This window comes from Mobula hypostoma, chromosome 1 (assembly GCF_963921235.1).
Source record: "Mobula hypostoma chromosome 1, sMobHyp1.1, whole genome shotgun sequence".
In the NCBI taxonomy this organism is placed as follows: Eukaryota; Metazoa; Chordata; class Chondrichthyes; order Myliobatiformes; family Myliobatidae; genus Mobula; species Mobula hypostoma.
In genome coordinates, this window is record NC_086097.1 from 168,774,894 (window position 1) to 168,788,786 (window position 13,893).

The following is a 13,893-nucleotide window of genomic DNA, read 5'->3' on the forward strand; positions in this document are numbered from 1 at the left end:
ATAGGGAAGTGTATGGTCATGTAGTTTGGTAGAAGGAATAAAGGCACAGACTATTTTCTAAACAGGGAGAAAAATTTAAAAAAAAGGCGGTGTAAAGGAATTTGGGCGTCCTCGTGCAGGATTACCTGAACATTAACCTGTCGGTTCAGACAGTATTTAAGGAAAGTAGGAGACTTCCGGTAGCGCTCATGGAGTGAAGTCGCGTTCTTGACTCGCTCCATTACCTCTGAGTTTTTTTTCTCTATGGTCAGCTATACTTTTATTAACCATTAAGGCATCAATTCTTACAATACTTTGAATTAAACTGAATTCTCCGACAATTGGATGATACTTAGATCTGCTATGTCTAAGAACGGGAAAAACGGCAAGGATGGTAAACCTCCGGTTAAACCGAAAGCTACGGATCTCCCCCCGACTGAATCACCGGTGACTTTGAAAGCTATATCGGAGTTAATTCAGAGGGAAATTTCAACCTCTGTTAGGGAGATGATTCGTACGGAAATTGCAGGCCCTGTTAAAGACCTGATTCATACGGAAATCTCAACTAATCTCCAGAAAATTACCGATTCAATTGATAAGATGCAAACATTTATTGCGGAACATCAGTCGGCTATATCTGATCTTCAAAAATTCGCGCAACAAAGTGAGCTTAAGATGGGGAAAATCGAAGAAACAATTAATGTAATGAAGAAGAAACTTGACTTTTTGACTTTTAAAAAGTCTGACTTGGAATCTAGAATGCGACGGCAGAATTTACGAATGATCGGGGTAAGGGAAGCTGTGGAATCTAACAACCCCATGAAATATTTTTCTCAACTTTTAAAAGATGCATTCCCTACTGTATTTCCTGACCAACCACCGCTTCTGGATCGTGTTCACAGAATCCCATCATACTCGTCTAGGTCAGATAGACCTAGGCATGTTATCTTACGTTTTCATTACTTTCAAGACAAGGAGAGACTGTTTCGATTCGCTCGATCTAAAGGTTTCATTGATTTTTCGGATCTTAAGTTCCGATTCGTGGAAGATTTCAGTAAACCAATCTGGGACCAGCGGGTTCGTTACAGATCCGTGATGTCGGAATTCTATAAGATGGACTTAAGACCAGCGCTGCTGTACCCTGCACGTCTAAGGATTCGCATGTCAGATGGAGCCCTTCGTTTTTTTGATTCTCCATCGGATGCCCAGAGTTATCTGGATCAACTTTCATCTTTAACATCTTAATTGCTTTTTTTTAATTATCTCCGTTGATCGGAGGCTGTGAATTGGTTGGTTTTAACTTTTTCGTGCCCTATTTGGGCAGAAAAGTTTATTTTTGATTTCTTAATATGGTTGCTAAACTTTCTTTTTAACTGCGTCATTTCTTTCTTTTCCCAGGGGATTCTGGGTGGTTACTTCCTTTTTGTCATCTTACGTATTTCCTGTGTGGCCTTAAATTTTGTAGTTTTTTTTTAAATTTTATTCTGTTTTGCTTTTTATAACCACTTTATGTCAATAATCTTATTTTTTCTTGTTGCTGTGTCTATTCATGGGTTTGAGGTTTATTGTGGTTTTTTTTTAATATATATTTTCCGGCTTTTGTTCTGTTCTGTGTGTATTTTAATTGAGCTACCTTTTTTTTTACTTTTTTACTGTTTTACAATTAGCTGATCCTTTTCATATTTATACCTTTTTTTTAGGGAGCGTATACCGGAAGTCATGGGGGTAGTTTTAGCGCTTGCTTCTTTCTGGCGGGTCTGCTTTAGATTTTGCCTTCGGGTCTTGGGGCGGGGGTGGTGGGAGGGGCTTCACGTTTTAGTTTGTTTCTCTTTGGGCTATATACATTATTGAAGTACTGGTTGCGTCCTTTTTCCCGGTATCTTTTGTATGTTCTGTTTCCTCTCCGGGTTTGTGGGTCGCGCCTATCGTCAATCCTCCTTGTTGTGGGTTGACTTTAGGATTTATGGAGTCTATTATTAATTTTGTCTCCTGGAATACTAACGGTCTTAATCATCCTATTAAAAGGAAAAAAGTTTTTAAAGTGTTCCGGAGACTTAAAGCACAAATTTTATTTTTACAAGAGACCCATGTACGGAGGGGGGACAGACTACGTTTTTTCAAATTCTGGAAGGAACAACAATTTCATTCGAACTCCAATGCTAAGATCCGAGGCGTTTCTATTTTTATAGATTCCTCAGTTACTTTTATACAACAGGATATTATCTCTGATCCGAATGGTAGATTTTTATTGGTTAGTGGTTTACTATTTAATAAAAAAGTAGTTTTGGTTAATGTTTATGCTCCTAATATGGATTGTCCGGAATTTTATAAATCATTGTTTGATCAGTTTCCGAATTTGAATGAGTTTTCATTGATTTGGGGCGGAGATCTTAATACCTGTTTGTCTCCAGCTTTGGACCGTTCGGCTCCTTTACGGACTTTACCTAATAAATCTGCAAATCTGATTAATTTCTTCCTTTCTGATTCTGGGTCGATGGACATTTGGCATTTTCTGCATCCTCAGGAAAAAGATTTTTCCTTCTTTTCACATGTTCATCATTCCTATTCAAGAATTGATTATTTTTTCATTGATTCTCGTCTTATTCCTTCAGTGATTAAATGTGATTATGATTCTATAACCATTTCGGATCATGCTCCACTTAAGCTTTCTATTAAAATTATGGCCAATATACCAAATAGACAATGGCGTTTTAATTCGCTGTTGCTTCAGGACTCGGACTTTGTTAATTTTATGAATGAACAGATTGGGCTTTTTTTTTTTACAATTAACCATACAGAAGATATTTCGGTTAACACTCTTTGGGACACTTTTAAAGCCTATATTCGGGGTCAGATTATTTCGTATTCTGTTGCTTTGAGGAAGAAACAGAAGCAGGAGGAGATGGCAATTGTGGACAAGATTAAAGAAATTGATAAGAAATATGTTATGGCTCCTTCTGAGGAGTTATACAAACAAAGAACTGAACTTCAAATGGAACACAGTTTACTACTCTCGTCCTCGATTGTAAACCAATTAAAGAAAACAAGAAGTGACTTTTATGTTCACAGTGACAAAATTGGCAAGCTGCTGGCTAATCAATTGAAATCTAATTATGTTAAATCTCAAATCAATCAGATTTATAACCAAAATGATCGATTGATACTGGATCATGTGGGGACTAATCAAACCTTTTGTGATTTTTATTCTTCTTTTCTTTCTTTCTTTTTAAATCTTTTTATTGAGTAAGTATACAAAAAAGGTAAGCCATATAAACATTAATACAATGTTAAAGTATAATAAAATTCCAAAAGATAACAATACCAAAAAGAAAATACTACAAACAATGTAATTTAAGCATAAGAAACCAAGATAACATAATAGTATACTAGATTTTATATATATCAATGGAAAAAAAAGAAAAAAAAAAAAACCCCAAAAAAAAACCCACCGTGCAACTAACTAAAAGCAAAGCAAAGCAATGGGCTAACTTGAAACCAAACAGAGTTAAACTTAAAATCACGTCCTCAATCCCGACCTCCATTAAAACAGTGAAAAAAGAACAAGAAGGGTAAATATTACATTAAATGAAAATATCGAATAAAAGGTCCCCAAATCTGTTCAAATTTAAATGAAGAATCATAAAGGTTACTTCTAATTTTCTCCAGATTCAAACATAAAATCGTCTGAGAAAACCAAAAAAAGGTAGTTGGAGCATTAAGCTCTTTCCAATGTTGTAAAATACATCTTTTCGCCATCAAAGTAAGAAATGCAATCATTCTACGGGCTGAAGGGGAAAGATTACTAGAAATTTTAGGTAGTCCAAAGATAGCGGTAATAGGGTGAGGAGAGATATCTATATTTAATACCTTAGAAATAATATTGAAAATATCTCTCCAAAAAGTTTCCAAAGTAGGGCAAGACCAAAACATATGAGTTAAAGAGGCTATCTGCCCCGAACATCTATCACAGAAAGGATTAATATGCGTGTAAAAACGCACTAACTTATCTTTGGACATATGTGCTCTATGAACCACTTTAAATTGAATTAGGGAATGTTTAGCACAAATAGAGGAAGTATTAACTAATTGTAAAATCTGCCCCCAATCATCCACAGAGATGGTAAGCCCCAATTCCTGTTCCCAATCTACCCTAATCTTATCAAATGGAGCTTTCCTAAGTTTCATAATAATATTATAAATCATAGCCGATGCACCTTTCTGACATGGATTAAGGTTAATTATCGAATCTAAAATATATATAGGAGGAAGCATTGGAAAGGAAGAAAGTATAGTACTTAAGAAATTTCTAACTTGTAAATATCTAAAAAAATGTATTCTTGATAAGTTATATTTATTAGATAATTGTTCAAAAGACATAAGGGAACCATCTAAAAATAAATCCAAAAACCGTAAAATACCCTTAGTCTTCCAAGTTTGAAAAGCGCGATCCGTAAAAGAGGGAGGAAAAAATATGTTACCTAAAATAGGAATCGCTAACCCGAATTGATTAAGATCAAAAAATTTTCTGAATTGAAACCAAATACGCAAAGCATATTTAACGATCGGGTTAGAGACCTGCTTAAGGCGTTTCGAATCAAAGGGAAGAGATGAACCTAAAATAGAACCAAGTGTATAACCCTGAACAGATTGTAATTCCAATGCTACCCATTTAGGAATAGATAGTATGTCCCGGTCAAGTAACCAAAATTTCATATGTCGAATATTAATAGCCCAATAATAAAATCTAAAGTTAGGTAATGCTAAACCTCCATCTCTCTTAGCTTTCTGTAAATGTATTTTACCCAGTCTCGGATTCTTATTCTGCCAAATAAATGAAGAAATTTTAGAGTCGACTTTATCAAAAAAAGATTTAGGAACGAAAATTGGTAATGCCTGAAACACATATAAAAATTTTGGCAAAAAAAACATCTTAACTGCATTAATACGACCAATCAAAGTTAAATATAAGGGAAACCATTTAGATGAAAGTTGAGTAATATGGTCTATTAATGGTAAAAAGTTAGTCTTAAATAAATCTTTATGTTTACAAGTAATTTTAATCCCAAGATATGAAAGGTAATTATTAATCAATTTAAATGGAAATTTATAATATAAGGGAAGATGTTTATTAATCGGAAAAAGTTCACTCTTACTAAGATTTAATTTATAACCTGAGAAAAGACCAAATTGTGCTAATAACTCTAAAACAGCAGGAATAGATCTCTCAGGATTAGAAATATATAAAAGTAAATCATCAGCATAGAGTGATAATTTATGGAACTTTAATCCCCGAGTTATCCCAGTAATATTTGAAGATTCTCGAATAGCAATTGCAAGAGGTTCTAATGCAATATCAAATAATAGGGGACTAAGAGGACAGCCTTGTCGAGTACCACGAAAGAGAGGAAAAAAAGGTGAGTTTAAAGAGTTAGTACGAACCGAGGCTACAGGGGAGTGATATAACAGTTTAATCCAGGATATAAATTTCAAGCTAAAATTAAACATTTCAAGCACCTTAAATAAATAAGGCCATTCTACTCTATCAAAAGCTTTCTCGGCATCTAAAGAAATAACACACTCAGGAACATTTTGTGAGGGAGTATAAACGATATTTAACAATGTACGAATATTATAAAAAGAGTAACGACCTTTAATAAAACCCGTTTGGTCTTCCGAAATAATAGAAGGAAGTACTTTTTCTAGTCTATTTGCTAATAACTTAGAAAAAACTTTAGAATCAACATTTAATAAAGATATTGGTCTATAAGATGCACATTGAGCAGGGTCTTTATCCTTCTTTAGTATTAAAGAAATTGATGCTCTATTAAAAGATTCCGGAAGTTTACCAAGTTTCAAAGAAGCCTCAAAAACCTTATAGAGCCAAGGAATCAATAAAGAAGCAAAACATTTATAAAATTCAACGGTAAACCCATCAGGGCCAGGAGCTTTCCCCAGATTCATAGAAAAAATAACATTCTTAATCTCATCCATTGTAATGGAAGTATCTAATAAAGAAGACATATCCTGTGAAATCTGAGGGAAATCTAACTTATCTAAAAAATCATTCATATATTTAGAATCTCGAGGAGACTCTGATTGATATAAAGAAGAATAAAAATCACAAAAGGTTTGATTAATCCCCACATGATCCAATATCAATCGATCATTTTGGTTATAAATCTGATTGATTTGAGATTTAACATAATTAGATTTCAATTGATTAGCCAGCAGCTTGCCAATTTTATCACTATGAACATAAAAATCACTTCTTGTTTTCTTTAATTGGTTTACAATCGAGGACGAGAGTAGTAAACTGTGTTCCATTTGAAGTTCAGTTCTTTGTTTGTATAGCTCCTCAGAAGGAGCCATAACATATTTCTTATCAATTTCTTTAATCTTGTCCACAATTGCCATCTCCTCCTGCTTCTGTTTCTTCCTCAAAGCAACGGAATACGAAATAATCTGACCCCGAATATAGGCTTTAAAAGTGTCCCAAAGAGTGTTAACCGAAATATCTTCTGTATGGTTAATTGTAAAAAAAAGCTCAATCTGTTCATTCATAAAATTAACAAAGTCCGAGTCCTGAAGCAACAGCGAATTAAAACGCCATTGTCTATTGTTTGGTATATTGGCCATAATTTTAATAGAAAGCTTAAGTGGAGCATGATCCGAAATGGTTATAGAATCATAATCACATTTAATCACTGAAGGAATGAGACGAGAGTCAATAAAAAAATAATCAATTCTTGAATAGGAATGATGAACATGTGAAAAAAAGGAAAAATCTTTTTCCTGAGGATGCAGAAAACGCCAAATGTCCGTCGACCCAGAATCAGAAAGAAAAAAATTAATCAAATTTGCAGATTTATTAGGTAAAGTCCGTAAAGGAGCCGAACGGTCCAAAGCTGGAGATAAACAGGTATTAAGATCTCCGCCCCAAATCAATGAAAACTCGTTCAAATTCGGAAACTGATCAAACAATGATTTATAAAATTCCGGACAATCCATATTAGGAGCATAAACATTAACCAAAACTACTTTTTTATTAAATAGTAAACCACTAACCAATAAAAATCTACCATTCGGATCAGAGATAATATCCTGTTGTATAAAAGTAACTGAGGAATCTATAAAAATAGAGACGCCTCGAATCTTAGCATTGGAGTTCGAATGAAATTGTTGTTCCTTCCAGAATTTGAAAAAACGTAGTCTGTCCCCCCTCCGTACATGGGTCTCTTGTAAAAATAAAATTTGTGCTTTAAGTCTCCGGAACACTTTAAAAACTTTTTTTCTTTTAATAGGATGATTAAGACCATTAGTATTCCAGGAGACAAAATTAATAATAGACTCCATAAATCCTAAAGTCAACCCACAACAAGGAGGATTGACAATAGGCGTGACCCACAAACCCGGAGAGGAAACAGAACATACAAAAGATACCGGGGAAAAGGACGCAACCAGTACTTCAATAATGTATATAGCCCAAAGAAAAACAAACTAAAACGTGAAGCCCCTCCCACCACCCCCCACCCCAAGACCCCAAGGCAAAATCTAAAGCAGACCCGCCAGAAAGAAGCAAGCGCTAAAACTACCCCCATGACTTCCGGTATACGCTCCCTAAAAAAAAGGTATAAATATGAAAAGGATCAGCTAATTGTAAAACAGTAAAAAAATAAGTAAAAAAAAAAGTTAGCTCAATTAGAATACACACAGAACAGAACAAAAGCCGGAAAATATATATTAAAAAAAACCACAATAAACCTCAAACTCATGAATAGACACAGCAACAAAAAAAAATAGGATTATTAACATAAAGTGATTATAAAAAGCAAAACAGAATAAAATTTAAAAAAAAACTACAAAATTTAAGGCCGCACAGGAAATACGTAAGATGACAAAAGGGAAGTAACCACCCAGAATCCCCTGGGAAAAGAAAGAAATGACGCAGTTAAAAAGAAAGTTTAGCAGCCATATTAAGAAATCAAAAGTAAACTTTTCTGCCCAAATAGGGCACAGAAAAGTTAAAACCAACCAATTCACAGCCTCCGATCAACGGAGAAAATTAAAAAAAAAGGCAATTAAGATGTTGAAGATGAAAGTTGATCCAGATAACTCTGGGCATCCGATGGAGAATCAAAAAAACGAAGGGCTCCATCTAACATGCGAATCCTTAGACGTGCAGGGTACAGCAGCGCTGGTCTTAAATCCATCTTATAGAATTCCGACATCACGGATCTGTAACGGACCCGTTGGTCCCAGATTGGTTTACTGAAATCTTCCACGAATCGGAACTTAAGATCCGAAAAATCAATGAAACCTTTAGATCGAGCGAATCGAAACAGTCTCTCCTTGTCTTGAAAGTAATGAAAACGTAAAATAACATGCCTAGGTCTATCTGACCTAGACGAGTATGATGGGATTCTGTGAACACGATCCAGTAGCGGTGGTTGGTCAGGAAATACAGTAGGGAATGCATCTTTTAAAAGTTGAGAGAAATATTTCATGGGGTTGTTAGCTTCAACGGCTTCTCTCACGCCGATCATTCTTAAATTCTGCCGTCGCATTCTAGATTCCAAGTCAGAGTTTTTAAAAGTCAAAAAGTCAAGTTTCTTCTTCATTACATTAATTGTTTCTTCGATTTTCCCCATCTTAAGCTCACTTTGTTGCGCGAATTTTTGAAGATCAGATATAGCCGACTGATGTTCCGCAATACATGTTTGCATCTTATCAATTAAATCGGCAATTTTCTGGAAATTAGTTGAGATTTCCGCATGAATCAGATCTTTAACAAAGCCTGCAATTTCCGTACGAATCATCTCCCTAACAGAGGTTGAAATTTCCCTCTGAATTAACTCCGATATCGCTTTCAAAGTCACCGGTGATTCAGTCGGAGGGAGATCCGTAGCTTTCGGTTTAGCCGAAGGTTTACCATCCTTGCCGTTTTTCCCGTTCTTAGACATAGCAGATCTAAGTATCATCCAATTGTCAGAGAATTCAGTTTAATTCAAAGTATTATAAAAATTGATGCCTTAATGGTTAATTAAAGTATAGCTGACCATAGAGTAAAAAAACTCAGAGGTAATGGAGCGAGTCAAGAACGCGACTTCACTCCATGAGCGCTACCGGAAGTCCCCTTTATTCTTCTTTATATCAATCAGAGTCTCCTCGAGATTCTAAATATATGAATGATTTTTTAGATAAGTTAGACTTCCCTCAGATTTCACAGGATATGTCTTCTTTATTAGATACTTCCATTACAATGGATGAGATTAAGAATGTTATTTTTTCTATGAATCTGGGGAAAGCTCCTGGCCCTGATGGGTTTACCGTTGAATTTTATAAATGTTTTGCTTCTTTATTGATTCCTTGGCTCTGTAGGGTTTTTGAGGCTTCTTTGAAACTTGGTAAACTTCCTGAATCTTTTAATAGAGCATCAATTTCTCTAATACTAAAGAAGGATAAAGACCCTGCTCAATGTGCATCTTATAGACCAATATCTTTATTAAATGTTGATTCTAAAGTTTTTTCTAAGTTATTAGCAAATAGACTAGAAAAAGTACTTCCTTCTATTATTTCGGAAGACCAAACGGGTTTTATTAAAGGTCGTTACTCTTTTTATAATATTCGTACATTGTTAAATATCGTTTATACTCCCTCACAAAATGTTCCTGAGTGTGTTATTTCTTTAGATGCCGAGAAAGCTTTTGATAGAGTAGAATGGCCTTATTTATTTAAGGTGCTTGAAATGTTTAATCTTAGCTTGAAATTTATATCCTGGATTAAACTGTTATATCATTCCCCTGTAGCCTCAGTTCGTACTAACTCTTTAAACTCACCTTTTTTTCCTCTCTTTCGTGGTACTCGACAAGGCTGTCCTCTTAGTCCCCTATTATTTGATATTGCATTAGAACCTCTTGCAATTGCTATTCGAGAATCTTCAAATATTACTGGGATAACTCGGGGATTAAAGTCCCATAAATTATCACTCTATGCTGATGATTTACTTTTATATATTTCTAATCCTGAGAAATCCATTCCTGCTGTTTTAGAGTTATTAGCACAATTTGGTCTTTTCTCAGGTTATAAATTAAATCTTAGTAAGAGTGAACTTTTTCCGATTAATAAACATCTTCCCTTATATTATAAATTTCCATTTAAATTGATTAATAATTACTTTTCATATCTTGGGATTAAAATTACTTGTAAATACAAAGATTTATTTAAGACTAACTTTTTACCATTAATAGACCATATTACTCAACTTTCATCTAAATGGTTTCCCTTATATTTAACTTTGATTGGTCGTATTAATGCAGTTAAGATGTTTTTTTTGCCAAAATTTTTATATGTGTTTCAGGCATTACCAATTTTCGTTCCAAAATCTTTTTTTGATAAAGTTGACTCTAAAATTTCTTCATTTATTTGGCAGAATAAGAATCCGAGACTGGGTAAAATACATTTACAGAAAGCTAAGAGAGATGGAGGTTTAGCATTACCTAACTTTAGATTCTATTATTGAGCTATTAATATTCGACATATGAAATTTTGGTTACTTGACCAGGATATACTATCTATTCCTAAATGGGTAGCATTGGAATTACAATCTGTTCAGGGTTATACACTTGGTTCTATTTTAGGCTCCTCTCTCCCTTTTGATTCGAAACGTCTTAAGCAGGTCTCTAACCCGATAGTTAAATATGCTTTGCGCATTTGGTTTCAATTCAGAAAATTTTTTGATCTTAATCAATTCGGGTTAGCGATTCCTATTTTAGGTAACATATTTTTTCCTCCCTCTTTTACGGATCGCGCTTTTCAAACTTGGAAGACTAAGGGTATTTTACGGTTTTTGGATTTATTTTTAGATGGTTCCCTTATGTCTTTTGAACAATTATCTAATAAATATAACTTATCAAGAATACATTTTTTTAGATATTTACAAGTTAGAAATTTCCTAAGTACTATACTTTCTTCCTTTCCAATGCTTCCTCCTACATATATTTTAGATTCGATAATTAACCTTAATCCATGTCAGAAAGGTGCATCGGCTATGATTTATAATATTATTATGAAACTTAGGAAAGCTCCATTTGATAAGATTAGGGTAGATTGGGAACAGGAATTGGGGCTTACCATTTCTGTGGATGATTGGGGGCAGATTTTACAATTAGTTAATACTTCCTCTATTTGTGCTAAACATTCCCTAATTCAATTTAAAGTGGTTCATAGAGCACATATGTCCAAAGATAAGTTAGCGCGTTTTTACTCGCATATTAATCCTTTCTGTGATAGATGTTCGGGGCAGATAGCCTCTTTAACTCATATGTTTTGGTCTTGCCCTACTTTGGAAACTTTTTGGAGAGATATTTTCAATATTATTTCTAAGGTATTAAATATAGATATCTCTCCTCACCCTATTACCGCTATCTTTGGACTACCTAAAATTTCTAGTAATCTTTCCCCTTCAGCCCGTAGAATGATTGCATTTCTTACTTTAATGGCGAAAAGATGTATTTTACAACATTGGAAAGAGCTTAATGCTCCAACTACCTTTTTTTGGTTTTCTCAGACGATTTTATGTTTGAATTTGGAGAAAATTAGAAGTAACCTTTATGATTCTTCATTTAAATTTGAACAGATTTGGGGACCTTTTATTCGATATTTTCATTTAATGTAATATTTACCCTTCTTGTTTTTTTTTCACTGTTTTTAATGGAGGTCGGGATTGAGGACGTGATTTTAAGTTTAACTTTGTTTGGTTTCAAGTTAGCCCATTGCTTTGCTTTGCTTTTAGTTAGCTGCACGGTGGGTTTTTTTTTGGGGTTTTTTTTTTCTTTTTTTTCCATTGATATATATAAAATTTAGTATACTATTATGTTATCTTGGTTTCTTATGTTTAAATTACATTGTTTGTAGTATTTTTTTTGGTATTGATATCTTTTGGAATTTTATTATACTTTAACATTGTATTAATGTTTATATGGCTTACCTTTTTTGTATACTTACTCAATAAAAAGATTTAAAAAGGAAAGTAAATGCAGTGTTAAAATATATTTGGAGAGGACTAGAAGGATGTAATACTGAGGCTTTTTAAGGAATTGGTCGGACTACACTTGTAGTATTATGAGCTGTTTTGGGCCCTGTATCTTGGAAAAGATGCACTAGCAATGGAGAGGGTCCAGAGGAGGTTCATAAGAATAATTCCAAGAATGAGAGGGCTAACGTTTGATGGCTCAGGACCTGTACTTGTTGGAGTTTAGAAGTATGGGAGGCATCTCACTGAAACCTATTGAATATTGAAAGGCTTAGATAGAATGGATGTTGAGAGGAAGATCTCCTATGGTGGGCTAGTCTAGGACCAGAGGGAACAGCCTCAGAATAGAGGGGCATCCATTTACAACAGAGATGATGATGATGAGGAGGAGGAGGAATTTCTTTAGCCAGAGGGTAGTAAATCTGTGGAATTCATTGTCACAGACAGCTGTGGAGGCCGAATCATTGGGTATACTTAAATTGGAGATGGATAGGTTCAGGATGTGAAAGGTTACAGGAAGAAGGCAGGAGAAGGAGGTTGACAAAGATAATAAATCAACCATAATAGAATGGCAAAGAAGACTCGATGGGCCAAATGGTTTAATTCTGCTCCTATACATGGTCTTATGAATAAATAGAGAAAGCACAAAAGAAAAAAGGAATATAGGAAATCAATGCTGAAGCCTACACCGCAACCTGCAATAGCAATAAGGAAATCAAGATTTCAGGTGCAGTCAGGCTCACGAGCTCACTGATTGATCAGACCAGACCTGCACTCGTCACATCCAGAAAATATTCGAAATAACCACAAATTCTGCAGACACAAGCTCAGACTATAAGTAGTAAACAAGCCAGTTTAAGGTTTAATTATTTCACAGATAGGTTAGCCAATGGAACAGACAGTTGAAAGAAATAGATAATACCAGCAAGTAAGAGGGGGTTGGTTAGTTATTTGGCAAAATAATATAATAGAACATAGATTATAATAATAGAAAATAGATAATAATAGCTGCAATATGTAGGCATGTACATACTACACATGACTCTATGGACTGCTATTTCTCAAATGCGGGGTGTACAAGCTTATTGATAATGCAAAGCTGGGTGGCAGTGTTGACTGTAAAAAGGATGAAGAAAGGCATTTCTGTATTTAATGTGTAACAACCTAACCATGAGATTCAAAAAAAAGTTTTCAAGTACCTTAATTAATCCTACTGGATAAATAGCATTCTAATTTATTACACGGGTATTTCTTCCAATTTTCAGTCCAATGACACTGTTATATGGAAATTGGAAGGGTGAGTGTTCATGATGTTATCATTCAGGGGTTATTCTGGAGTCCAACACCTTGCTGGCCTGTTGGTGATTTATATGACTACTTAAAGAACTTGAACCAGAGCAAAAACTAAGTTTTGTGCACTGGAGGAAAATAGAAGAGTAGGTAGGGTGGCCCTGATATTAAAGAATGGGATAAAAGCAGGAGAAAGAATCAGTTTCCTTTAGAGCTAAGAAACAAGGCGTAGAAGAAACCACTGATGGGAGCTTTGTATATAGAGACCCCCCCCCCCCGCAAAAGTGGTAGTAATTTAAGACAGAGTATAAACCAAGAGATTAAAGATGCAGTCGACAGGAACAATGCATTAGTCGCAAGGGACGTCAGTCTAAAATCATTCCAAATTAACAGTAATAATGTGAGGACAAATTCATAAAGTGTACAAGAGATGGATTTTTTTGCTATGTAATGGAAACAAGGGAATAGACAATTTTAATTCTTTTGTGAATGAGTTATGATTTGGAGTCTTTAGTTATCATAATATGAAAGAACCTTATATAGTAATTTAAAATGTTTTTGTTTAATCTGAAGCCAAGGTCTTAGATCTATAT

General features: G+C 34.5%; 1 protein-coding gene across 2 annotated transcripts in view; it reads right to left on the bottom strand.

Annotated features, from left to right (window-relative positions):
- cep76 (centrosomal protein 76) overlaps positions 1–13,893 on the bottom strand; it is a 75,868-nt gene that overhangs the window by 20,944 nt on the left and 41,031 nt on the right. The window lies entirely within an intron of this gene.